This window comes from Lissotriton vulgaris, chromosome 4_1, assembly GCF_964263255.1.
Source record: "Lissotriton vulgaris chromosome 4_1, aLisVul1.2, whole genome shotgun sequence".
Lineage (NCBI taxonomy): Eukaryota > Metazoa > Chordata > Amphibia > Caudata > Salamandridae > Lissotriton > Lissotriton vulgaris.
In genome coordinates this window covers 323193091-323217240 of record NC_141691.1, presented here as the reverse complement: position 1 = coordinate 323217240, position 24150 = coordinate 323193091, and positions in this window count along the sequence as shown.

The following is a 24150-nucleotide window of genomic DNA, read 5'->3' as shown; positions in this document are numbered from 1 at the left end:
GGACAGGGACACCTTGTGGACTTTCCAGTGACCCTATACAAATCACCACCCATTGAACAAATACAATTGCATACTTTCGAAGTGAAATATTGAGAAAAGCAGGCATGTTGTCACAGTTTGCATGTATGCTTTATTGTTATTTACATTCATATAGTAATCAGACCAAATGTTAAAAAAAATGTATATGAATCATGCATCTTCATGCACCAAGCAAACAAAGGTCGCTGACTTAGGTTGGGGGCGTCATGTTTGCAAGTGCCTTATGGTTTGAAAAGTACCTGCTCCTGCATTCCTGGTCTCCAGCAATTTTCGGGCAACAATACAAATGTGAAGATAACTTTGGTGATTAATGTTCTTTATTGAGCGAGATCGGAGGTTTGTCTAGTGGTAGTTTTGACTCTTGGTAAGGTAGCCACAGTGGGGTAACATGCCTGCCGCAAAGAATGTGTACCACACAGATCACAAAATGGATATCATGTAAATAGGTCAATGAGTTACTGCTTTTGTCTGAGAGATTCTTTTGGTATTTGCAGTTTATAAGTTAAAATCCTAGCATTGAACAGTGAGCTATTAAAAGTCATCAAAGAGCTGCATGAAAACTTTAAGGTATAGATTAGAACGTTATGATTTTCCAGAGTCTTTCCTTATCCTAATGTTGGGAAATGGGTTCATTAGGATATAAATCAATTCTGATTATTAAAGAGAACCCCCAACCATGGTGTTCTGTTTTAAATTCTGAGTTTGTGCTTCTTTAGTGTTGCAAAGCCATCCTGTGCCCTGGGCACTCCCCAATGTTTTGCTGACTGGTACTGGTGGTACCTGACTCTGACTGAACCTGGCCTCTGCCTGAACAGGCACAGGGCCAGTGCTATTCTGAAAGAGACAATACTGTGAAAACACCTACATACATTAAAGTGTACTATGGGTTAGGGTACCCCTATGACTGGCATGACTCTCCTATAAGGCCCTAGTACTGTGGTTCCCAAACTGTGCGCCGCGGCGCCCCGCTGCGCCGTAATGAAGTGCCAGGGGCGCCGCGCACACTAGCTGTAATTTTGGCCATCACAGGGAGCAGCGCTGCTCCCCTGTGAGATGATTCAGAAAAGGGGGTGGTGATGGACAGAGTATCTGAATTAAACAGAATACTCATACCCAGTCAACAGATCAGGGCTTGATCCTTCACCGTTTTTTAGATCACTGCACCATCCCAGCTCCCCTGTGAGAGGCCTCACCCATGCTGCTGGAGGCGCCTCGCACTCCTCCAGGAGCACAAGAGCAGCCCCTCCCGCCCATTGTCATTCAGTATGCTGCTGATTGCCACTTACTGAATGACAATGGGGCAGTCTGGGGGTGTGACACCATGTGGCGGCCTCCTCCTGCCTCAGGGTACAGAAGGGCATTCTGTACGATAAAAAGTAAAACGCCCACGCTGCAACGTTAGAAAACACTTCATTCAAAGAAGCCTGTAAAATAAGTTTAAAAGAACACTGTCCTGTCATTTTAGAACTGAAGTATTTTCAATATTGTATTCAACATAGCCATGGTTGCTCCTTTTTTTTTTAAGGAACCAGCAACCATTGACAAAGCCAATAGTCCTGGCTTGTTGGGGTGTAATGATACTTGCTGTATTATATATCTGGATGCAATGACAGAGACAACATAATACCAGTGAGGCAGAACACTATGCTAAGCGCATATTTTTAGCCTAGGTGTTTTAAGCTGCGCTCTTAATTACATCAAACACCCCCTTTGAAGAGACCCCCCAGTTTTTTTACACCGCTTAAAGCCCTGGAAACAACACCATCTTACAGTAACCTCACATCCTGGCACTGTGCATCATGCATGACTTCTATGTTTTCATTCTGCCGCAGTGATATGTAGGGGGGGCATCATAGGTGCCCCCAGGTCCCATGTCTGGGGGCTGGGGGGAAAGGGGCCTGCTACAGCCCCCAAATGTCCCTTTCTGCCGGCTTTTCCATGGTAGGTAAGGGACATCGTAATTCCTACAGTGGTGCCTGGTGGGCACCACCAGCATTGATGGAACAACAAGCCCCTCCGCTGCACTGGCGGACTCAAGGAGCCTGTCGTGGCAGTTGGTCTTTCCGACCGCCCGCCATTGTAATATGGCGGGCGGTGATGCAGTCACTGATGGCAGTGGGACTGCCACCGACGAGGTGACGTGGCAGTCCCACCGCCATTATAATCACCCCCTAAGTTTGGTGTACATGCAAATCCTGCATTGCCAACCCCTGGTAAGTTGCACTACCACTTCTGAAAAAGGCCAATGGGGGTACCGATGGGTGAGGTGGACTGGCCTCAAGGGTCTTGTGACCTCAGTGACAGAGTCACTGTCGATCTAGGGTGTGCTTCTTCGTATGCCTGCCCGCAATACCAGTGCTTAATTTGAGCCTGTGCTTTCCGGCGCTCGGCACCCGCACTTAATTGCCAGCACCGACACTTGGAACAGCTGCTCATTTAAAGATGAGCAGGAAAACAGTTATTTATCAATTCAATACATGTTTAAAACAACTAATACCAGCCACCCAAACCATTTTTAATGCTTGGGAGTCTGAATTCTCACACTTGTAGCAGTGTGATGGTTAGTAGTTGTGTAAGTTCTGTTATTGGCAGCGCTGGCAGGGGAAATGTGTGGTGCAAACTGTGGTGGCCCCATCACGCAGGCCCAGCACTTATTTGTTTAAAAATCAAGCACTGAACAAGACTGGTGGTGAACTGCAGTATGGATTGTGGTGGACAGGCCTTCAAGGTTAGCTCACACTTGCCACCGTTAGGGTCCACCTGCGGGTGCTAAGACACCAGGGCTTCTAAGGTCTATTGGGCCTTCTAAGGTGTAGCATAGGAATGAGCTATGTCAGGAGTGTAGTCTGGTGGATTGGTCATGAAGGTTGAACATGGTTCTCCAGTTCCAAATTCAGCAGCTCTGACCAGAGTGCCACATCCTCTCCCACACTGAACACCATACTGCCCCACGGAGAGAAACTGGCACTGCCTTCAGCTACAACTCAATTGTGCTGCAACTAAATTCAAATTATGCCCTAGACAACAGTAAAAGGCTGCTTGAAATATATTAATAACACCCTGGAAAAAGCAAACACTCATAGGGTATGCAAGAAGAAGCAACGCATGTGAAATGTGATCAGGAACATCATGATTACCTTAACGGTTTTAAACTCATTATTCAGAAATCAGTAGATGATTTTGCCTGAAAAGTTCAGGACATGGCCACAGGACCAGGAAGGGACCCGTTTCAATGTCCATTGCTTATATCCTTACAAAGTGTAAGCAGTTTGGTTTAAAAAAGACCACATTCCTAAACACAGAGCTGTAGTACACATTTTAGAAGCTAACATAATTAAAACAGTTGAAAACGATTATATTAAATGTTTCTTCTCCACCCATTAACCATGTATTGCAATCCCTTTAGGAATGGTGCACTTCCCTACCCTGGGAAAACAATGTTGGTCAAAGAAAGAAGAAAACAAGAAAGTAGCGCTTTCACTGGTAAACAATTCAAAGTGGCGCGAATGTGTGTGGGTGTAAAACAGAATCTGGCCTGTCTGCTGAGTACTCTGTATTGCTTTATTTAGGTATTTAATTGTTTTCTCTCTGTCCCGAGGTTGTTGTTTGGATTAGAAAAATCAGCACCTAAGGAAGAGTGAGACAGAGACAGAAAGAGATGGAGGAATAAAGAGACAGAGATGGGAGGAGGGCAGGTGCCAGAGACAGATCCGGGGAAGTGGATACTGTCATTCCCTTCTCTGGACATGAAAGAAAAAAGAGAACGTTTGTTTTTCCTTATTTGCCCTTCCCAAAACGCTGAGCCTTACTGCAGCATAACAAAAGGAATAGGGCGGGTGGCCTCTGACTCCTGGCAGGTCCAGTGCAGGGCCATTAGGTAGCGCTTTCGCGTGCTAATGGCCCTGCGAATTACAGAAGGGAGAGGGGAAATTCATGTGTCCCCTCGTCCCCCCCACCCTTGTCCCCCGTGTCCCCCCCAATCTAAAATCTGGGGGGGATATGTCCCCCGCGTCCCCCACACTTCTTATGCCCATGTCCAGATGGAAACCCTGGGATGAGACCCGGTGTGCCAGGCATACGTGGCACAACCGGACCTGATAGGATACTGGGCAGTAGATATTTAAGACGCAACTCGATTTTACTGGCAGTGGATAGTTCATTTTGTCGTGTAGTTTCCACCCTATGATAGGAACTGCACGTTTGTGGACAGGACAGCATAACTATTGGGATGGTGCCAGACTGTTTCCATGCACCCCCTCAGGATATGTCGTCCTATAGGCCAGCTAGCTCACAGTGCCACCATAAGCCCCCCTAAACTTAGACAGCTAATCATGGTTCTGGCAACCATTAACCATTACGACCATGTGGTAATAGATCTAGAACCTTTTTGCTCAGTCACTCGTGCTCTCTTTCTCTTCGAATAATATACAAGGAACACACAGTGGGACGTTTTCAGTATTTATTGAGCCAACGTGATTCTTGTCTAAAATATATGTGATGCAATGATCAAAAGACAGAAGCAAATGAAAGTTATTAGAAGTATAAGGACAGTGGACAGAATCAAAAGTTCCACCATCGTATTGAAACAGTGTATATAATCAAGCATATAAAACAATATAGAAATCTGGCACACCCCTATTATGCATACTCTAACCTAAGTGTCTCGGGCATGTGTACGTGTTCTGCCAAGAATCCCCATACTGGATGATCCAACCCCTGTTACCTGAAGGAAATCAATCAATCAATCATACCATTTGTAAAGCGCACTACTCACCCGTAAGGGTCTGTAGGCGCTGGGGTGGGGTGGGGAATGCTGCTACTCCTCGAAAAGCCAGGTTTTGAGGAGTTTTCTGAAGGTCAGCAGGTCTTGTGTCTGCAGTAGGTGGATGGGGAGGGTGTTCCAGATCTTTGCAACGAGGTGTGAGAAAGATCTGCCGCCGGAGGTCGCTCTTGGGAAGTGGGGTACTGTGGCGAGGGCGAGGGCGGTGGAGCGGAGCTGGCGGGTGGGGGTGTAGAAGCTGAGTCGTCTGTTGAGGTACGTAGGTCCGGTGTTGTGGAGTGCCTTGTGTGCGTGGGTGAGGAGCTTGAAGGTTATCCTTTTGTTGACTGGGAGCCAGTGCAGGTCTCTCAGGTGGCGTGTGATATGGCTGCTGCAAGGGATGTCAGGGATCAGGCGTGCAGAGGCGTTCTGGATGCGTTGGAGTTTGGCCGAGGCTCCTGCGTAGAGGGCGTTTCTGTAGTCCAACCTGCTGCTGACGAGGGCCTGGGTGACCGTTCTTCTTGTTTCAGTGGCGATCCACTTATAGATCTGTAGTGATTGAGCCATTTTTAGGGATAAATGGCTCAATTATGACCATTGAACACTACCAGCTCAGTATATTTTGCTCTAATATATTGCTATGCAGGCCCGCATAATATAGATCAGCTGTAAAATATGACTCAATAATGTTCTTTCTGTGTCTGACTCTATCCTTCTTAAAGGCAGGGCTTACCTATTGGCTTTGGCATACTTCTAAGCCTTTCTGGGTGAGGAATCATGTTTTACTTCTCACTTGTTGTTCGTACTTCGTATACTAGTAGGAACCGGTTCTTGTCGGAGGAATGTGCTCGCTCTGCCTCGGAGTCATAACAGACGCCTAACTAGCTGAAGCTGTGACCTTGGCGTGGTGTGGTACAGAATCTGATGGGAACAGGGGGCGAGGCTTGCTAGAAGCTTTGACCTACGTTTCACCTGTACTAAAAGGGGTGTTTGGGTCTCGACCACTGGTAGTCCATCACATTGCAGACGTGCAGCTGTGACAGTGGAGCAGAGAATCCTCATTCGGCTGTAGAAACGGACTCCCCTCTGGTGAAGTGGAAGCGGGATGTGTAGAAACTTGGTGAGGTGTTCCACTTACTCTTATTTCCTAACTGTTCTTATCTAACTTTTGTCTCCTATTTTCAGGTTATATGCTGATTTACATATGAGTTCTACATATGTGTATTCTAATTGCACTAGCAATTGCTTAGGGATTGATGTGAAGAAGGTCTATCGTGACATAGTAGTGATTTCTTTATTTTGTCCTTCGATCATTGTGAAATAAAGAAACCCCAGAATAAATACCGTTATTCGTCTGTATTCCTTGGAATGGGAGGTTGGGGCCTTTCTGGTCCAAGTGCTGTAGCATCGGAAAGATGGTAAGTGTCCCTTCTTGCAGGGAGTTGTTGAAGGTTGGGTTCCATTCTCATCCAGGGAAACCAAAACCAATAAGTAATCCACCCCGAGGCATTGTTCGGAGGACTGCGCGTTTTAGCTCCACCAGGGTGGGCTTTGTTTCGCATTGTTGTTCGCATTGCTGTTACCCTGTGGCCCTTGGTATTGTGTTGTGTTTTCGTACCCTGGGGTACGTTGTTACCTTGTGGTCCTTGGTTTCTTGCGTTATTTTACAGAGTGACGTTGTTTTTCCTGGGTTGTTGTTTTGTCGTCACTGGTATTGTTTTTGCGTTGTTGTCGCCAGTTGGCGTTGTTTTTTTCGCAAGCTCCCCAGCAAATGTCATGTATCTTTAGTTATTCATTGGTATTATTCCTTTCTTAGGTAAGCATTGTGAAGTGTTGTATCCTTTTGGGTCCTGCCAAGAGATTAGGTAAGTATGCCCTGGTGATTGTCAGAATTATCAGGTCATTACAAGATCCTGCGGAACATGTGGAGGTTGTTGAAGCAGGAGGAGGAGATGGCGTTGACCTGTTTAGTCATGGAGAGGGTGGAGTTCAGGATGACCCCTAGGTTGCGTGCGTGGTCGGTGGGTGTTGGGGCGGTTCCCAGTGCGGTCGGCCACCAGGAGTCGTCCCGGGCTGAAGGGGTGGATCCGAGGATGAGGATTTCCATCTTGTCCGAGTTCAGCTTCAGTCGGCTGTTCGTCATCCATTCAGTGACGGCCTTCATTCCTTCGTGAAGGTTTGTTTTAGCGGTGTGGGGGTTCTTAGTGAGGAAGAGGATCAGCTGGGTGTCTTCGGCGTAGGGGATGATGTTGAGGTTGTGCCGACGGGCGACGTGGACTAGCGGTGCCATGTAGATGTTAAACAGAGTTGGGCTGAGGGATGAGCCTTGGGGTACGCTGCAGATGATCTTGGTGACTTCTGAGCGGAAGGGCGGAAATCGGATGCTCTGTGTTCTGCCGGAGAGGAAGGAGGTGGTCCAGTCCAGGACCTTCTCTTGGATCCGGGCGTTGTGGAGGTGTGTTCATAGTGTGTGGTGCCAGACCGCGTCGAAGGGACTGACAGGTCCAGGAGGATGAGGGCCGCGGTTTCTCCATTGTCCAGAAGGGACTTGATGTCATTGGTGGCGGCGATGAGGGCAGTCTCAGTGCTGTGGTTGCTGTGAAACCCGGACTGGGAAGGGCTTAGGATGTTGTTCTCCTCAAGGTAGCGGGTCAGTTGTTCATTGATGGTCTTCTCGATGACCTTTGCTGGGAGCAGGGAGATGGGCCAGAAGTTCTTGGGGTCCGCATTGGGTTTCTTGAGTAAGGCGTTGATCTCGGCATGCTTGCAGCTCTCCGGGAAGGTTGCTGTCTCGAAGGAGGTGTTGATGACTTTCCGGAGATGAGGTGCGATGGCTGTGCTGGCGTTGTTGAAGATGTGGTGTGGGCATGGGTCTGACGGAGATCGGGAGTGGATGGTGTTCATAAACTTGATGCTGTCGTCGTCATTAATGTTGGTCCAGGAGAGCAGGCGGATGGTGGTCATGGGGGCGGAGGTCTCAGTGGTTGTCGTGGCTGTCGTGGCGTTGAAGCTGTCATGGATGTCTGCGATCTTGCGGTAGAAGAAGGTGGCCACAAGTCGCACAGGTCTTGCGAGCGTGGGACGTCGTTGGTGTTGGAGCTTGGGTTGGAGAGTTCCTTCGTGATGTTGAAGAGCTCTTTGCTGTTGTGCGCGTTGTTGTCTAGGCGGTCTTTGAAGGAGGCCCTTTTGGTAGATCTGATGAGGTGATGTTGTCTGCGAGTGGCGTTCTTGTGGGCTGCGTGGCTGTCTGGTGTTCGTTCACGGAGCCAGATCTTCTCCAGCTTTCGGCAGGTTTGCTTGGAGGCCCGGAGGTCTTCAGTGAACCAGCTGGCTTTCTTGTTGGTGTGACTGTTGGAGGGTTTCTTGATCGGGCGAGGGTGTTGGCGCAGCCGTTGATCCACTGTCTGAGGTTGCGGACGGTGATGTCGGGGTGGGCGGGTGGGCTTTGGTTGAGGGTGGTGGTTAGCTGGTCTTCGGTGACTTTGCTCCAGCAGCGACGAGGCATCTGTTGGGTGCGGTGGTGCGTGGTGGGTTTCTTCGAGGTGAAGTGGATGCAGCGATTGTCGGTCCAGTGGAATTCGGTGGTGTGGTTGAAGGAGACGTGGTGGCTTGCGAAGAAGATGGGGTCAAGTGTGTGACCGGCCGAGTGGGTGGGTGTTGTGACCAGTTGTCTGAGTCCGAGGTTGGCTAGGTTGTTAATCAGGGTGGTGGAGTTGGTGTTGTTGTTGTTCTCGAGGTGGAAGTTCAGGTCCCCGAGGAGGATGTAGTCCATGGAGGCGAGGACATGTGTGCTGACGAAGTCGGCGATGGAGTCGCTGAACTTCCCATGGCTTACTGCATGAGTGACAGGCGGGGTTTCGAGCACACCATAGCACCGAGCTAGTGATGCTCTCGGTGTTAGACGAACTGAGAGGCATGGCTGACAGCAAAAAACCGAGCGCCCTGATTTTATTAGACCTGTCAGCGGCGTTCGATACCGTCAGCCATGACCTGCTCCTGGGAAGACTGGAGGCCTTTGGGATCAAAGGCTTGGCCTTTAAGTGGCTGCAATCCTTCCTTTCGGGAAGGACACAGAGGATACAACTGGGGGATTCGATATCTGAGGTGGGGTTCGTAGAGTGCGGGGTACCACAGGGCTCCGCATTGTCCCCACTTCTGTTCAATCTTTATTTGCAGCCTCTGATTGCATCCTTGGCCGAGATGGGCTGTAGAGTCTTTAACTATGCTGACGATACTCAGCTTGTGCTGAGTATCGATAACACAGGGACAGCACAAATCCAAGCTCAAAACATCCTGAGGTATACCGTAGGGCGGATGACGGAAAACCTACTAAAGATCAACCCGGATAAGACCGAGGTATTGGTAATTCCATCTACCACCTCACCGTGGAGTGATCTGTACTGGCCTGCAGAGCTAGGATTAGCCCCAAAGCCTAGTGCCAACGTAAAGAGCTTGGGGATTAAACTAGACTGTGATCTGTCAATGTGCAGCCAAATTTCCACCGTTGTTGGAACCTGCACGAACATCATTAGACAACTGAGAAAGCTAGCCCCCTTCCTCTCTCATTCTATGATGCGCTCAATTGTAGCAGCAACCGTTATCTCACGATCGACTATGGGAATGCCCTGTATCTTGGCCTCCCAAAAACACTGACAAACAGACTCCAGGTCGTAATGAATGACGCCGCAACACTGATCTTCGGATTACCCAGACGAACAAAGGCCTCCCCTCTACTCCAAAACCTTCACTGGCTCCCAGTTAAAGAGAGGGTTGAGTTTAAGAGCCTCTGTATAGCGCACAAGGCGATCTATGGCCATGCGCCGGCGTATATCAAAGCTCGTCTGGAAGTATGCAACCCAAAGAGAATACTTAGATCATCGGATTCTCAGCTACTGGTCTGCCCCCGCTACAAATTAGTGACTAAGGGAGGGAGAGCCTTCTCTGTTTTGGCCCCCCAGTTACGGAACAAGCTGCCTGAGGGGCTACGCAGGGAGGTGAATCTCCTACGGTTTAGGAAATCACTGAAAACACTGCTGTTCAGAAGAGCCCTGATCGCAATGTAGTCCTGTAGCTGTGTCTCTCGGAGGAGTTGAGCCAAGTTATTGTAATAACACCGATTTCCAAGCGCTTAGAGACCTGCAGGTGATTGGGCGCGCTATAAATCTAAACTAACAATAACAACAATAACTGTGGTCGGGGTCCGGGGTGTCTGTAGATGTGGGTTCCTCTGAGGTTGGTGTTGGGGCCGTGTGGATCTGGAAGTGCAGGTGTTCAGCGGTGCTGAGGGTGTCGTCGGTGTTGGTTGAGACTCTGAGAGTTTTCCTGTGGACGATGACGATTCCTCCTCCTGCTCCGTTGGTGCGGTCCCTGCGGGTGATCTTGTAGCCTTCCGGGACAGCTATGGCTATGTCGGGTGCCAAGGCGGGGTTCAGCCAGGTCTCCGTCAGGAAGGCGACGTCTGGGGAGGTTGAGTCGAGTAGGTCCCAGAGTTCAACGGCGTGTTTGCGGGCGGAGCAGGTGTTGAGAAGGATGCATATGAGGTGGTTGGGTTCTTTCCTGGTCGGGAGCATGGTGGGGCGGATGCTTGTGAAGCTGCAGTTCCGGCAGGTGAAAGCGCTTCGGGCGACCAGGAAGCAGGTGTGTGATCGTCCAGTGTTGAGTGCGTGGAGGGTTCTGGCATCGTAGCGGTGTCCGGCATTGTGACGTTCGCGGGGTCCTGGTGCTGGGAGCGGTCCAGGCGTGGACGGGCGCAGACGGGCTTGCCTTAGGCGTGCCTTCGGCGCACCAGCAGCGCACGGCAGCTGTGCTGCCTCCATATGAGGGGATGTGGGAGGGAGGAGCAGCTGGGAGGCGGGAGCGGTGTGGCGAATGGGATTGCAGGGGGTGGGGCCGCATGGACGCAGCAGCGGGAAAAACGGGCGAGGCCGCAGGAGAACTGAGCACAGGAAGGAAAAACAAGTTTAGGCAAGAAAACAAGTACAGGCACAGAGGAATAAAAACAAGTCTGGGCAAGAAAGCAAGTACAGGCACAGAGGAAAAAAAACAAGTCTGGGCAAGAAAGCAAGTACAGGCACAGAGGAATAAAAACAAGTCTGGGCAAGAAAGCAAATACAGGCACAGAGGAATAAAAACAAGTCTGGGCAAGAAAGCAAGTACAGTCATAGAGGAATAAAAACAAGTCTGGGCAAGAAAGTTAGGCACAGGGGAAAAATACAAGATTAGGCAAAAACAATGCCTCGTAAAGATATCAGCAGGCTGCTGGCCGAAGCATCCGCATGCAGAGACCACGCCAATGACAGCAAAGCGCTCCTCTACTAATGCCCGGAAACTGATATTTATTTATAACAAAATGTATGCTTGCCTTGGGACAAGATCTTTATCAGGCTGCCATTGTTTGTGTGTTATAGTGACCAACCGAACTTCCCTTGCCAGTCCCTTCTCACTTCCGGGACTTCGGGTGAGCGCCATCTTGGTTAGCGCACTAGTCGTTCTGCGTTGCTATTTAAACTCACAGATGCTAGCGCGCAGCCCTATAGTCACCAACCGAACTTCCCTTGCCAATTGCACCTATCTTGAGAGACTGCTTGCTTAGATCAACGCCGCATACTTGCACTTAAAAAAATATATATCGAAGCGTTCTGCTTCTTTTAATCATTTTAGGAATATCTTGCACTCTGCATTTGTTTTAAAAACCTACGGTTCTCTTGGAGCTTGTATTTTGTGTGTTTTGCTGCTATTTTTGCTTCTGGGCCGACCACACCTATAGTCCCTTCTCACTTCCGGGACTTCGGGTGAGCGCCATCTTGGTCAGCGCACTAGTCATTCTGCGTGGCTATTTAAACTCGCAGATGCTAGCGCGCAGCCCTACAGTGACCAACCGAACTTCCCTTTCCAATTGCACCTATCTTGAGAGACTGCTTAGATCAACGCTGCATACTTGCACTTTAAAAAATATATATCAAAGCGTTCTGCTTCTTTTAATCTTTTTAGGAATATCTTGCACTCTGCATTTGTTTTAAAAACCTACGGTTCTCTTGGGGCTTGTATTTTGTGTGTTTTGCAGCTATTTTCGCTTCTGGGCCAACCACACCGATAGTCCCTTCTCACTTCCGGGACTTCGGGTGAGCGCCATCTTGGACAGCGCACTAGTCGTTCTGGGTTGCTATTTAAACTCGCAGATGCTAGCGCGCAGCGCGCGGGCGCGCCAGAGGCATGCCCGTCTGCGCCCTGCCGCGCCCAGCGGCCAGCAACTCTGCTCGAGATCCGGTATGCCCCTTAAACAATAACAATGGTCCCAGTTCACTGGGTAGGATGACCTATCGTAAGGTAATGAAAACAGCCCGGCGTTACACCAGAATTTGTCTTAAAGCACCTTCTTGCCGTGAACTACAGTTATGGAGCATTAATTGCAGATCACTGCCTAAATATAAAAATAATATTTTTGATTTTCTTAATGCTGAAAAACCTGATGCTTTGTTTCTTACCGAAACCTGGCTGCATACCAGCTCAGGGCCCGATATCGCTGTGGCCCTTCCCCCTGATTACATTATGGTATAATTTATTATTTATTTATTTAAAGGTTTTGTAGAGCGCGTAGTAACCCTAGAGCATCCCAGCGGTATAAGAAAGGATAGAGACATTGGCAAAGGCGGTGGCATCGCAGTCATTTTAAAATGTGTTATAGCTGTAAATTTGAAGCTTTTCCTCTCCAGGGTTGTGAGGCTGCTCAGTTTAAACTTGCGTTCAATCCTCAGCTGACTGTCCGGCCTCTTGATATACCGTCCCCCTGGAAATCCTAGTTTATGGGCCGCTTCCCTCTCTGATAGCATTGCCCTTTTTTGCTAAAAGCTGCTAATTTCTCTATTCTGGGCGACCTTAATCTGCATTTAGATGATCCGCAGTGTAATTTCAGTAAATCTTTTTATCAGATTTAGAAGCTCTTAATATTCTTCTACGTAATTCAGGACCTACACATACGGCAGGGCAATTATTGGATCCCATCCTGTCTAACCTCCCGTTTGAATGTAGTCTCTTTGCTCTACCCTTGGAATGGTCTGACCATTTTGCAGTCGAATTTCTTTTGCCACCTTCAAAGGCTGCAATTAAAGGCCGTGGAGACACACATGAGAGCATTCGACGTTGGGGTAAACTCGACGTTGATAATCTTACTGCTCTCTTATGTAAGAATTTGCCTGATACCAGCTTGTCATTATCTTCGTTCGATTCGGCTGTTTCGAACTGTCTTAATGCTGCGGTTAATACCCTTCTTCCTCTGGTGCCTAAGCATTCCTTGCCACACCGCCCCCCAGTACCGTGGTTTTCAGAAGATCTAAAGGATATGAAATCCAAATGCAAGGCCCTTGAGAGGATATGGAGGCGTTCTTATTCACCTGCCCATAAAGTGGACTATAAAGGTGCACTTAGGGACTATCATAAACAGTGTAGATTGGCAAGAGCCACCTATACTGCCAATACCGTCACACATGCCCAAAGCTGTTCCCGTACGCTCTTTTCAGTGTTAAAGAAGCTGGCAGGCTCTGATACTGCCCCTACTCCCCGACTCTGGATAAGGCACAATGCGACTCAATTGCAGAATTTTTCACAACAAAGGTTGAGCTTATTTATGATTCTTTGGGCTCCCTTGTTCCCTCCGGAGAATGTACTCTGCCGTCTGAATCCACTCTCAGTAGCGCGCCCGACTCGGCAACTAATGTTGCTGCTTGGGCACTCTTCGACGACACATCCTTTGCTTTATGTTTGGATAGTATTAAATCTGGCTCCCTGCGTGACCCTTTGCCGATTAATATTCTGAAACAACTTGGTCTGGACTCTCGCAGTGTCTTGAAGGAGCTTTTGAATTCTTCTTTGAGAGAGGCTTTTGTTCCACCGGAGTGGAAACATGCAATGATTATCCCTCTCTTGAAGAAGACTGGTGCCGACCCTTCCAAACTGTCTAACTACAGGCCAATTTACCTCTTGCCCATCCTTTCCAAGATCTTAGAAAGGCATATTAATACACAGCTTACACACTTTGTGGAAAGCTCTGGCTTTTTACATCCGTCTCAATCAGACTTTAGGGCAAATCACTCCACTGAGACAACGCTATTGGGAGTCACAGAGAGACTGCGTCACTGTATTGATCGCGGAGAAACATCTGCACTCATATTACTTGATTTGAGTGCGGCCTTTGATACGGTGTCACATTCTATCCTTCTCGCATCACTTCGGTCTTTGGGAGTTGAGGGTCCTGCTTTGGCTCGGGTGGCTTCCTTTTTAAATAACCGCACTTTTCAGGTCTTCTCCGCGGGAGCCTCTTCCAAAATTTGTTCCTCAGCGTACGGTGTTCCTCAGGGGTCTATCCTAAGTCCTCTACTATTTATTATCTACGTTAGACCCCTGGCCACCATTGTGGAGGAAGCTGGTCTTACTCTATTCTCGTACGCTGACGACACGCAAATTATCTTTTCCTTTTCTAGTGTGGAAGACGGCAGCATCTCAATCCTTAAACAAGGACTGATTAAGGTTTCTGAGTGGATGCGAAGTAACTTCCTAAAACTTAATAGAGACAAGACTGAGGTTGTTATCCTGGGCAAAGGGAGGGACTCATGGGGCCCTCAACATTGGCCTAAAGAAATGGGCTCTACTCCCAAACCTGTTCCCCAGGTTCGCAACCTCGGATTTCTCATTGATGAGAATCTTTCTATGCGGCAGCAGGTAGTAAGGATGGCCTCTGTCTGTTTTACCATCTTAAGATGGCTTCGCAAAATTCGCTGGATGTTCCCTGCCCGACCCAAAGGACGGTGGTCCAGGAGTTGGTTGTCTCCCGCCTGGACTATGGCAATGTTCTTTATTTAGGAGCTGATCAAGGAACTTTGAAAAAACTGCAGGGTGTGCAGAATGCGGCTGCACGACTTCTATGTCATGTTCCGCGGAGAACTTCCATTTCGCAATCACTTTATGATCTTAACTGGCTGAGAATTGCCAGCCGAATTAAGTTTAAGACTCTCTGTTATATATTTAAGATTAAACAAGGTACTGCCCCCAAATACCTACAAGATCTCATCCAAGCCTACCATCCTACTCATTCCCTTAGATCTTCAGGCAAAGGTGATTTTGTGACCCCGAGGTTTAGGTTGGTGAAGATGGGCAGTCGCTCGTTTTCCCACCTTGGTCCTAAGCTTTGGAATGCCCTGCCCGCCGTTTTAAAAACTGAAACTAACCTTCCCCATTTCTGCAAAGGACTTAAGACCTGGCTCTTTTGGCAATGATATATGGTTGCTCTCTCTTCCCTCTTTTAATCTGTCCCTTGGCGCCGGGAAACCCATTGCGGGTAGCTGCGCGCCTTATAAGTTAAATAAAATAAATAAATAAATAGATAGCTATGCTGCCATTTGTATGAAAACAACAAGCATATTTGCGCAATTTATGTATATACCTTGTACATGGTGTCAAGGTGGCATGATAGTGTACTTGCAAAGTTGATTCTCTATAGTTACCAAGAAACTACTCCAGACTGTCAGGAATGCAAATGTGTGTCAGAAGTCATCATGTAAAAGTGAAGGTAGCTTTGGAAAAGACCTGTGTACATGAAGGAAGTGGCCCGATTAGGGTTAACCGGGTCACTTGCGACCACCTCTCAGCCTTCCAAAGAAATGAAGAGTCGGTCAGACGGTAGAGCATGCAAACCAAGTTATTTATTATTAGAACATTGGAATGTGGAAAAGTCAATTGAATACAGTGGAGTGGTCCGTGCTTCTATGGGCCGGTAAAGGCCCGCAGAGCAACATTCCAATGTTTCTTTTGTTCACAGCTTTTGCTGTGAACAAAGGCCTCACAAAGCTCGAGGGGATTTAAACCCCCTCGGGCTCCGAAATGCCTTTATTTTATTTGTTAGAACATTCTGCCCCCTAGTGGTAGAATGTGCTAATAGCCTTATAGCCCTTCCTAACTGGGCTATACCAGCTATTTAAGTCCTGCTACCTTGTTAAAGTCCCTCGCCTTTGGCTCGGGCCTTTAACGCTGGAGTGGGCCTTTAATAGCTGGTATAGCTCGTTACGGCAGTGTTGTACTGTGATTCTTAATCATTATTGAGGCATTTGTTTTTCTGTGATTTTTAATCATTATTGAGACATTGTAAGCATTCTCGCAGGCAGCTTGTGCAGTCGCATGAGTGTTCCTTTCCTTGAATCACTCACACGCAGAGCCAGAATGTCCATGACTATGACACCCAGCTGGTGCTTAAGCTTACTCCCGACCATAGAGAAGATGCCATCAATTTCTCTAACTGTATGTCAGCAGTAGCAGTCTGGATGAACAACAACTGCCTGTGTCTAAATGGCGAAAAGACTGAACTACTGGTGATCGGGAGAGCAGCATCAGCTTGGTCTCGCTCATGGTGGCCGATCGAACTAGGAAGTCCCCCCATTCCTGTGGAGTCGGTAAGAAACCTTGGTGTTATGCTGGACTCTGATCTCTCTGGCAAGACCCATGTCAGCAGGGTAACGGGTAGGTGCTTTGGCATACTGAGGGTTCTCCGAAAGATATTGGATCTCCTTCCTACCGGAGCCAGAAAAACAATTGTCCACGCGCTGGTGACCCCCCATCTTGATTATGGGAATGCCCTGCTGATAGGGCTCAGTCAAAAGGGACTACACCAACTCCAGTGTGTGCAGAATGCCGCTGCACGCCTCGTGCTCGGACTCTCACGTAGAGCTTCCGCAAAAACTGCCTTGGCCAAACTTCACTGGCTCCCGGTTAGGGAGAGGATCAAATTTAAAACCCTCTGCTATGCACACCGCATCGCTCAGGGCAAAGGCCCTGACTACTTAAAAAACCTTCTCACAATACATCGCCCGACTCGGAACTTAAGATCATCCGGCACGATGTTATTTAAACTTCCTCGCATTCTCAGGGCCAGAATGGGTGGCAGCTCCTTTAGGTACCTAGCCTCCAAACATTGGAATGCGCTCCCGCTCCATTTGCGGATGGAACCATCTGAATTGAGATTTCGGGGAAAACTTAAAACGCTTTTGTTTCCAAACATGTAACACCTCCTGAGCTTCTCCATAACTGCCTCTTGACTTCTGTAATCTATCAGCAGTTAGCGCGGGGACACACAGTTTTTGTGTAGCCAGGCGCTCTACAAATGATTTATTATTATTAATATTATTCTGTTTATCTTCAAAACTTGCACATTCAATAGCAAGCTCCCATGCAACCTATATTTCTTTAATGAGAATGAAATTAAATTCAGTATGGGCTAATCAACAGTATGGTCATATCAACCAAAATATACAGAGGGAAATACATTTCAACATGATTGTTTATTTAGCTTCTTTTTAACATTCAAAGCATATATTCAAAGAATTCCATTACTTTATTGTATTGTTTTGTCCAATGATCCAAATATCCAGGAATACAACCTCATCCAAGCTAAATTTAGTAGTGAATTTGTTCCCGTTTATGAATATCTTACATTGACCCATCTCTTATAATGGGAAGGCTCTCAGTATCTTTGAGCCTCATTTGTTGACGTATGTGGGGCTTCATAGTTCTCTTAGCTGGCTTATGGACTCTCCTTTTTAACGGCAGCAGGTTTCTACTGGGCTACTCTTTTCCGTTATACCCTAGCAGCAGTGTTGTACACTGTGCCCACACACGCCTACCACTGGTTTAAGTTACTGCCTGTCTCTGGGGTACGGGTCAAGCTTTGGAAAATCCAGGCCCTTCTAACACAGTACATCTTTCTTGGGTATGTGGCTGTGGTCACATATGAGCCCTCGTGGAATTCCCATTGCGCATCTTGAACATGCTAGAGTGGCTAACACTTGGATGACTTATACGTTATATATTTTTTATGCAGGATAATTTCGGCACCTGGTTTTTGAAGACACATTCCCCTCTATAAAGGTGAAGAAACACCAATTTCTGTGTATCCTGCGTAACAATATACCTTTGAACAGACGTCACTTTGTAACCACATAGGTGTGTATGTTATCAGAATTTTTTTAATGATTATCTCCCCCAGATATCAAACCTGGCATACAACATCAATATCCCCCTGTACAAGTGACTCATGTCTTTCCATTTGTCTTCATTAGACTGAACGCTGTCCTGACATATTTGGAAACTTGATTTTAATCTACAGGACACCATTTGTGAGTGTCATAAGTAATACACAACTAGTCCTTCTAGACTAATATTGGCAGTCATCCCCCATTTTTTGATTAGTAGTATCTTATATTTTTTAAGTAATTTCTTTTTCTGACAGAATATCCGGGGTACATGTGTGGTAAACAGCTGGCTTAACGCGCCCTCTCGAGTCTTTAGCCTTAGACTGCTCGTATCCACGCTACTAGGATAGCTGGTCTATAGGTTGACTTACAACCAAACACCATAAGGGTCGTTGGAACGATACATAGCGGTCGCTAGAATAGCGAACGTTGCATATCGGGCCAACTTCTCACAATACACAACTAGTCCTTCTAGACTAATATTGGCAGTCATCCCCCATTTTTTGATTAGTAGTATCTTATATTTTTTAAGTAATTTCTTTTTCTGACAGAATATCCGACATCATAGGACATGGCTGTACATTATGATAGTGCCACAGTGGCTATCTTGCATTAAAGGATTGCTAAAATTAATATATTGTTTAAGTATCCATTGCTCCCAGGGGTAGTTTATATACCTACTAATGGCAAAATCAGTAATGTCACTAAGGTGTTTCCCTCACCTTCCTTCTTTGTGAAGCACTTCTAGCCTCACACTCTGATACAGGTTGTTTACTTTTCTCTCGGCAACTATGTCATTGACTTTGGCTCAACACCCCCCCCATACGTATGGGGAGTGATGTGTCCCTCGCATCTTAGATAACATACTCTGAACGTGTAAGTGTCACATGTTGCAGTGTTTTTTGGTTATGGTTTCATAATTGGTTATTTCTGCTACGCTAAACCCTAAACGCTTGGCGTATAGTAAGGTCTAATCTATTGCTTTTAAAACAAAGATTTTTGTATGGGCTTATAATATATACTGTTTATACCCTTTAGGCATCCCCCCATGGGTTTTGTGATCTTGTGGTATCTGGAAAGGTCCTGAGGAAGGTGGTCTAAATACCCCATGCTCATCACCGAAATGTGCGTCAGCTTTGTTTGTTCAAATGTGGCTGAACATATCCATCTGATTTGGTCATAGAGACCTTGTAACACTTTGTCTCCCTCCTACCCCGATATATGTGTTTGTGTGTATGCTGTATGAGCTTGTATTGTTCTGGTTGAGCATGTATGACAAGTTTGTTTTATGAGTATTGGTTCACATTTGGGGGTATAAGTTGTTGTTGTTGATAACTTTTATTTTGGTCAAAAGACCATAAAAAGTGCATATAAAAATACATCAGCACAGACAGTAAAACAATAAATAATCATAAAATGTTAAAAAGAGAATTAAACTAAGAGTTATCATGATACAAGGTATTTAAGCAGAATTGTGTATACAACAATCAAGTTAAAAAGGTAAATCTCCTGCGCCACATATTAAATAAATAACGGGAGACTGCAAAGACAATGGGTGGATGTGTATCATATGTCAGTATCCTACATGCCTGTGTAAAGTGCAAAAGTCCCAAGTTCTTGCAAATGGGTGTTAGCCAACGTTTTCTAATTGCAGAATAGGCAGGGCAGAAAAACTGTACATGGGTTACATTCTCAGTTTTGTAGCTGCAAGCTGGGCAAGCTTCATTGTTAGGATTTGACAATTTAGATGTAAAAGACCTAACTGGAAGGGTGCCATGCCTTAACTGTAGATACAGCTTTCGGGCAACTGGGGGTTCGATTAGGTCCATAAATTCCTCGACTTTAGGTTCTGGTTTAACTAGGAGGAATTCAGATGTCAGCTTACCCAGTGATGCAGAGCTCATTAATATTTGATAATTTGACGTACGTATCTGAGAAAGAAGTTAATTCCTGGATATCCTGAGGCAAAAAATCTCAGGAGTTTCCCACAGTTCAGGAAGACCTAAACGGGTACTAACAGCACTAATATGCTGGAGCCAAGGGATCTTTTTGTTCTTAAGAAGAGGCAAAATCTCAGAAAATTCCGTTCTGTACGCATCCAGTTCAGGGACTGACCACAACCTCTTCCAGTACATTATTGGTCTAGCAATAGTGATCTCCTCTATTGGCAGCATGCCAAGGTCAAATCTGAGAGGGATCAATGGCGTGCTAGGTGGTAACCCAACTAAGTTTCTAACGAAAGACTGCTCCACCCTTCGTAATCTGCTTGTGCCCCCAAAGTTCAGCCCCATAGGTCGCTGCCGGCAGTATATCTCTAGGGCTGGGGACGCCGGCCTAAAACGGCCTAAAAATAGATGCCCTGGAAACCTTACTTATGCCCCCCGCTAGCTGGGATAACTTGAGTGTGGATTTAGCGATCTGCATATTCCAACCAAAGTTCTCAGTTAACGTGACACCCAAATAAACAAATGTTTTAACCCTTTCAAGGGGATTACCATGTAAAACAGGATTTGGGCGTACACGCTTAGAAGGGTTAAAAATCATGAATTTAGTTTTACTTAAATTGATTTCCAGCCCCCGAAGGTCGCAGAACTCCACAAAACCATCAAGTGTTCTCTGAATGCCCGATGATGTTCTAGACAACAACGAGGTGTCGTCTGCGAACATCAGAGCGGGCACTCTACCTGTGGCTAATTTAGGGGCATCATTGTTTTCCACACCATTTAAGTGTTCCACAAGGCCATTTATATAGAGGATGAATAGCGTTGGCGCCAATACGCACCCTTGGCGAACTCCTTTTTGAACAGAAAATTGATCTGTGAGTTCGCCGTGCGTGCCACACCTCACCTGGGCAAAATTATTATCATGAAGCCTAGAAAGAATGGCTAACAAGTAGGGCGGGAGGCCCAAGTCTGCTAGTACTCCCCACAGTTTTTTTCCGTGGAACTAGATCAAAAGCTGCCCGCAGGTCGACAAACACAAGGTAGAGGCTGCCACCCTCCACCTTGGCAGTCTTCCAGTATAGGACCTGCAGGCGAAATATTTGGTCTAAAGTGGAGGTGCCAGACCTAAAGCCTGCCTGGAGTATGGACAATATCCCATTATCCTCAATCCACCCTAAATTCCTATCAAGGATGACCCTCCCCATCAACTTTTGAGATGTATCAATTAGGCTGATCGGCCTATATTTAGAAGGGGTTAATGGACAACCCTTTTTTAAAATAGGCACAATTTCAGCCCCTAACCAGGTAGGTGGCAGGTCATCTCCCTGTAGGATACCATTAAACAAAACAACCAAATAAGGGGCCCAGATTTTTGGTTGCGTCCTAAACAAATCCCCTGGCAATTTGTCCAAACCCGGAGCTTTATTAGGAATCAGTTTGCCTAAAGCCGTCTCTACCTCAGCCGGGGTGAAAAATTCAACTGGAGCGGGGCATAAAGGAACTGTGGTTAACCGTCCCCGCTCAGCCCCACTAATGCTTACAGGCTGCTGAGGTTCGAGGACAATAAAAAGCTTTTCATCAGGCTCAGGGATGCCATAAAGATCACAGAAATGGCTTTCCCAAATTGAGGGGGCAATATTCGGGGCAAGTGCAGGGGTATGCCCACTAAGTCTTGTTGCAACTATGGACCAGAATGATTTAAAATCGTTAGCATTAAGAGCGGATCCCAATTCCTCCCACATAGAGGCCTCCCATTCATTCTTGGCATCACAAATTGCCTTTTTGTACACAATGCGATGGACCCTAGTTTCCTCCCTGTTGTTGGTTTTTATTGCTATAAGAAGGGCCTTTTTGGCCTACCTGCAGGAGGCGTTATACCATCTAGATATTATTGTTCGAGGGTGTTTTGGCTTTCTCACCGGATACAGAATGTCTTTGAGTGCGGCTACCAGTTGAATGTGTATTTCAGATGCCCTACCTAGGTGGCCGGATTTCCCCATGTCTTCAATGAATGGAATAACAGACTCATATAATTCGGCAAGTTTACTAGTGGACATCTGAAAATCTGGCCATTTAACCCTGTGCCGACAGTTTGTTATTATTAAAGGCACAATGGTGAAATCTTCAGCCGGAGTTTGACATTTCAACCCAAAGCTCCCTGGTTTAAGTGACAGGACCAAAGCATTATGATCACTGTCAGATCTTTCAACAACCCTAAACTCGTGCAGCCTGTCCCAATTCCTGGCCTCGATGAAAATATAATCGATCACTGAGGTACTAGTTCTTAATCGATTAAATGTGTTTTTCCCTGGTCTGTCAGGCTCCACCCTCCCATTACAGGCTCGTAGTGATGTCGCTAACGAGAATGACTGCAATTGTAAAACCAGAGGGGTCCATGCTTTCACCCGGGTAATCAGTGGGTCAGGAATAGCCCACAGCAAGTCAACCTCATCTGGATTGCTCAAATTCGGATCCATGAGTGGCTCAAAGTGGCAGTTAAAGTCTCCACCCAGGATTAACACAGTGGATGGATCAATCGATTGGATGAAGCTTAACAAGGTCTCAATGGCCTCTGACTCAAGACCTCGCCTAACAGGCCTTGAATATATATTGATCAAGACAATGTCCGGCCCATTTAACATACTAAACAACACGCACTGGCCATTCCATTGAATTGGTTGGAATTTGAGAAGCCTTAGCACCAAGATGTGTACCAACCCATATAGACAGCCCACCCGAAGGCCTACCCCTCTCACCCATGCTCGCCAGGATGGCGTATGTTGCAAAACCCTGAACCCTACTTTCTTTTAAGGCCCAGGTTTCCTGCAGCATACAAATATCATGTGAGGCCATAAAAGAGCCCCACTCTGGGATAGGCAGTTTATTTTTAAGACCCACCACAATCCAAGAAAGGATTTTGACCTGGGCAACCGACAGATCTTGCTTAGTTAGTTCACAGTCCAGTGTGCCAGAAAGATCATTGATAGTGAATGTGCTAGGGGCTGACCCCCAACTCGACTCGCAGTTCAGTGGGGGTTGGTCATCAAGAGAGATGACAATGGTGGGTTGGGTAGTTTGTTCTGGTGTCAGGACTTGCAGTAGGGGGCTAAGTGTGGCATTTACATCTTGGTTTACGTTTGCAGATCGCTTATTAGTGGGAGGTCCCGTTTGTCAATCGCAATCATCAAAGCCTGAAAAGGCATCGAACCTGTTTGCGACTTCCAGCGGGGTAAAGGGTAACAGATGGTCCATCCTCCCATTTCCTACAAAGTGGTCCATCCTCTTATTTCCATTTATATGGCGCCTGAAAGGTACAGTTTCCCACCCAAATGCATTTTCAGCGGTCATGGGGTTAGGTGCCTGCATCATATACCGGTTGTTAAATGGTATAGATGGTTTAATCTGCGGGCATGCTAGTACCCCGGGATGGAATACAGGGTTCACTAGAGATCTCGGGTAAAAGTAAGTCAGATCACAGGGAACAATGGAATTACCAATGTTCCCTGGGGTCCAATTTAAAATATATCTAACAGCCCCGGGATCTCTAAAGTTGATGACAATTAGATCCCCCTTTATGTTTTTCACTCTGTTTCCCAACCAGGGAAGTCGCCGAACATGCAGGATTTCTCCATTAACATTAAAGGGAAGTGGTCGGTTTTGGTTAAGCCAATGCATGGTTTTGTTTTTTAGCTGGGAAAACCCTTCCCTCCTACCATCCTCTAATATCGGAACCCCCGTCAGGACAACCACAAAAGGAACCGCTTCAGGGGGTAATTCGACTTGGCGCCCTCTGTACTTCTCTGTCCTAGCTGGACTAGCTGTTCCCCTCTCCTCTTGCTTACTTCCCATGAGAGATTTATTCCCTGCCTTCGGAACTTCGCTGACTGTGTGAGGTAATGTTTGTTAAACCAGTTTAAGGGGTATTGCCCTCTGTTTTTTTGTATTTGTAGGCTTACTAGTTTTATTTATACCCATCTCAACAGCAGGGGTGGGAGATGGCAATACTGCTACGCGGGGTGGGGCTAGCTTTACAGGACCCTTAGATGGTCCAACATTATTACTAATGGCCAGTTCTAGAGCTCCCAGCCCTTGTTCCACCCACTTCAACCTCTCTATTATGGGCAAAACAAAGGACCTGATTAGATGTTCAAAACCTTCAAGAGGAACAGCCGGCGCTGTTGCCTTAGACGGACCGTACAGGGGAGTAGCCAAACCTGGTGGAGTTGATACAGTCAATACAGGGGATTTTAAGGTTAATACAGTGTTCGTAGGGGCCATTGAGGTTTGGGGATTTGGTACAGTGGTCTTTAGGGTAGATGTGGATGTTGCATTCACCTTAATAGTCTTGCCAAAGTCAGAGTGGTGAATCTTACTTCTGTGCGGCTCACCACCCCTT